We start from the raw sequence: 4,656 nt of genomic DNA on the forward strand, positions 1-4,656 counted from the left end.
TATTTCTCTTTTTAATTATAATACTGATGAACGTTCAAAACAAAGCACATTGGCAACTTACCACCTATGTTTTAAAATGCTTAATAAGCACCGTAACTTTCATGATATCATTTCTCGGTCATAATCGGTTGTTTCCGTGAACGGCCGACTGTTGAGTGACGGCAAATGCTGCGGCCGCAAGGCATTGTGGGGCAGCATTTTCGCTTCTCCTGTCGGTTAGGGAGGTCCAGTGGTTCCTAAGCTAAAGGAGGTTATAAAGGAAGTTTGAAACCTCCTTTCCTATCATTCTCATCATTCTAGAGAATTCGAACGGCACTTATCATGGCTGCCACTGAGAGACTTCCGGGTCATTTCACTCCTTTAGGAAGGTTCCTAAGCTAAATGGACTATTCGACTTCAGCCCCTGTCTTCTGCACAGCTAATCAGCAGCTGATCGGTATCTGCCTGTGCACCTGAGTCTGGTGGCTGATTGGATCCTCTCACCCTTGTAGAGGGTGAGAGGCCTGGTTTTGTTATGCTTGTTTCTTTTGTTTGGCACAATCCTCCTCCTCCTCCTCACCAACAGAGTGTTTCTGTTTAATTGTATGATATGATAGGTTACAAGGAATAAACCTTTTGTCAACCTTTACTCTGACTCTCTCATAATTATTGGTTGTACGTTATTGTCTCCAGGTCCCCTAGACCTTAGTGGGGACGTAACAAATGGGGGCTCGTCCGGGATATCTATTTTCCTGAAATAAAAACAACCAATAATTGAGAAGTTATTGTAGGTGTTGTACATTGGCTGAAAAATGGGTTTTGACTTACAGGACTTTATTGAAAGTCCAAGAGTTGATATGTTGTATTCCTGTCGCAAAGATGACATGTTATGTATTGCAGCTCACTTTAACATTACAGTAGACAAGTATAAAGTAAAAAAAGAGATAAGAGAGAAAATCCTGCAAAAACTAGAGGAGTTAAAGATTCTTGAAATCCCAAGCATGTCAACTCAGCCTAGGGCTGAGGTGTCTATTGAAGATGATAGGGAAAGAGTATTAGCTACACCTAGAGTTGACAAGTTTAGTCCTCAAGCTCCTCCTGCAACGCTTCCTAGGTTTGAGGCTTTCTCTCCGGGTAGCTTAGGTGCAAGTAGTGATGCCAAACTAAAATTTCGTCTTGTCCGTCTTCAGATGGAGGGCCAGGAAAAGGAGCGTAGAGCGGACTATGAACACAGGCTGCAGATTCGCAAGTTAGAGATAGAAGCTGAGAAAGAAATCACGTTAAAGCGGCTTGAAGTTGATGCCCTGAGAATCTGTTCAGAGCAGACATTTGAGAGGTCAAGACCTTCACATACAGTCTCTCATACAAAGAGTTTTGATGTTAGTACAAATATTGCTTTAGTGCCAACTTTTAGAGAGTCAGAGGTTGACTCATATTGTTGTGCTTTTGAGAGAATTGCTACCGCACTAGTCTGGCCTAAAGACATGTGGCCTATCCTACTTCAGTGCAAATTAGTAGGTAAGGCTCAGGAAGTGGTATCTTCACTTTCTTTGGAAGAAAGCTTGCAGTACGAAGTGCTTAAAGAGTCGATATTGCGTGCTTATGAGCTTGTGCCGGAGGCCTACAGACAAAAGTTCAGAAACCATAAAAAGTCTGCTACGCAGACATTTGTTGAGTTTGCGCGAGAGAAGGGCATTCTCTTTGATAAATGGTGTGCGGCTAATGAAGTGAAGGATCATTTTGAGAGTCTTCGTCAGTTACTTCTCTTGGAAGATTTTAAGAATTCTTTGCCTGAAAGGATGGTGATATTCTTAAATGAACAAAAGGTTACTTCACTGGCTAAGGCAGCTGTTTTAGCGGATGAATTTATGCTCACTCACAAGACTGTGTTTTCTTCACCCTTGCGCCCAGATAGAGTTTCAATATCACAAACCGGAAGACCTGATCTTGGCCCAACAACTTTTGAAAGGTCTAGAGGACCACCATCACCTCCACGGGGGCCCCGTGAGTGTAACTACTGCCATAAAACAGGACACCTTATTTCAGGGTGTCATTTCTTAAAGCGTAAACAACAATTTTCGCAACGCTTTCAAACGCCAAAAGGCATGGGACTCATTAAAGGAGTTTCCCTATCAGACATAGAAATGTCCCAGGAAGATGATGTACCTGATCCCTGTTTCAAACCCTTTATTTCAAAGGGCTGTGTTTCTTTAACAGGGGATCCTAAAGACCAGCTGCCAGTACAGGTACTTAGGGACACAGGAGGTTCTCAGTCCATTATTAGGGAAGGCATCTTACCTTTAACCTCCAGATCATCATGTGGATCAAGTGCTGTTGTTCAAGGGGTAGGCATGACACTAGTTGCGGCTCCTTTGCACAATATTTATATTCACTCATCTCTTGTCAAAGGATTCTTTAAAGTAGCTGTCCTCCCTGCCTTGCCCATCAAAGGTGTTGATTTCATCCTCAGTAATGACTTGGCTGGGAGCAAAGTTAAGCCAGTACCTGAGGTCATTGATTCTCCTGATCTAAGTTTAGACGCAGAGAAATCAGCTGAAGTACCTCCCGAAATCTTTCGTGCTTGTGTTGTTACAAGGGCACAGTCAAAGAAATACGGAGAGGACTTGTCTGATTCTTTTCTTGCAACAGGGCAGTTTCTTGAAGACATGACAGTGTCGGACCGACTGCCAGAGGAGGCCCGGTCTGCTGGTGCTGGATCACCCAGTAACAGCTCAGAGCTGGTACAACTGCCTGCCACTCGGGAAGAATTCATGGCAGCCCAGTTAAGTGATGAAACACTTTCTAAATGTCTCTCTTCTGTTATCAGTCACGAAGAGGCCAAGTCAAAGAAGATGGCCTGCATTATGGAAGATGGCCTATTAATGCGTCGCTGGATTAGTGATGCCTGTGAGGGGTCAGACTCCTTAGCAATTTATCAAGTTGTCGTGCCAACAACCTATCGTTCTCAGGTGATGTCCTTGGCTCCTTGTAAATCTTGTATTAGGACATGTTCCAGACTGTAAGGCATATCTGGACGACATTGTTGTCTATTCTAAGGACTGGTCTAGCCACATGTCTACCTTAAGAGAAGTTTTTAAGTGCTTGTCGGCCGCATCCCTAACACTTAACCTTGCCAAATGTGAGTTTGGAAAAGGTACCGTTCTCTACCTAGGTCAGCAGGTTGGTCGGGGGAAGGTGTGCCCTGCTGATGCAAAGATCAGGGCAATTGCCTCCCTCCCAGTGCCATCCACCAGGAGGGAACTTCGCCGCTTCCTAGGAATGGCTGGGTACTATCGCCGTTTCTGCAGAAACTTCTCATCGGTGGCGGCCCCACTCACTACGTTGACCAGTCCCTCAAAGTCTTTCGTTTGGTCCGGTGAGTGTCAGCAGTCATTTGAGAGCCTAAAAGGTATTCTGTGTTGTACTCCTGCTCTTTCTGCACCAGACTTTTCGAAGCCATTCAAGCTCGAGGTCGATGCCAGTGGAGTTGGGACAGGGGCTGTTCTTCTACAAGAAGATGCACAGGCTATCGATCACCCCGTGAGCTACTTCTCCCGAAAGTTCAACAAACATCAGTTGAAGTACTCTACTATTGAGAAAGAAGCTTTAGCTCTATTGTTTGCCTTGCAGCACTTTGAGGTGTATCTTGGCTCCAGTGTAAAACCTATTAAGGTATACACTGATCACAATCCGCTGGTTTTTCTTTCAAGGATGTACAACCACAATCAACGCCTTATGCGTTGGTCGTTGATTGTCCAGAACTACAACCTTGACATAAGCCATAAAAAGGGGTCCGATAATGTTCTTGCCGATGCACTATCTCGTGCTATGTAAATAGAATGTTCATTGTAAGGGCCAAACATACTGTTTGGATTTATATGTGTGGGGGTGTTACGTGCCAGGCAGGCTGTACATGTGTGGTTTTCTTTCCCTCCTGTGTTTCTCTCTTCTCCCTGTCTTCTGCACAGCTAATCAGCAGCTGATCGGTATCTGCCTGTGCACCTGAGTCTGATGGCTGATTGGATCCTCTCACCCTCAGCTGGCCTATCAGCAACCAGGGCCGACCATAAAGGAGGCACCCAGGAAGTCTTCTCTCTCTCACTCTGGGCCTGTTGCTGAGGAAGGAACACGGCTGTGTTTAGCAACTAAAGCTATTTGAATACTCTGAACTTTGTTAATGTGTGTGTGTGTTGAGAGGTGGAGGAGTTAGGTAAGTCTGGGGTACCCTGTACATTTCTCACCACCGAGCTAACTATTGTTTAGACACACTAGGTTAGCGGATTGTTGCCACCCCTGTATATTGTTTTGTCAAATTCTTTGTAGTTAGTTAGTGAGGGTTTTTGTTTGAGTTTGGTTTCAAAGGATAGTTGTAGAGATAGGCCTGGTTTTGTTATGCTTGTTTCTTTTGTTTGGCACAATCCTTTGACTCCTCCTCCTCCTCCTCCTCCTCCTCCTCCTCCTCCTCCTCCTCCTCCTCCTCCTCCTCCTCCTCACCAACAGAGTGTTTCTGTTTAATTGTATGATATGATAGGTTACAAGGAATAAACCTTTTGTCAACCTTTACTCTGACTCTCTCATAATTATTGGTTGTACGTTATTGTCTCCAGGTCCCCTAGACCTTAGTGGGGACGTAACAATTGTACAAAAGAAAAAGAGATTAAACATCACTTGAAAAGA

Source organism: Pseudochaenichthys georgianus, chromosome 21 (assembly GCF_902827115.2).
Source record: "Pseudochaenichthys georgianus chromosome 21, fPseGeo1.2, whole genome shotgun sequence".
NCBI classification, from domain to species: Eukaryota; Metazoa; Chordata; class Actinopteri; order Perciformes; family Channichthyidae; genus Pseudochaenichthys; species Pseudochaenichthys georgianus.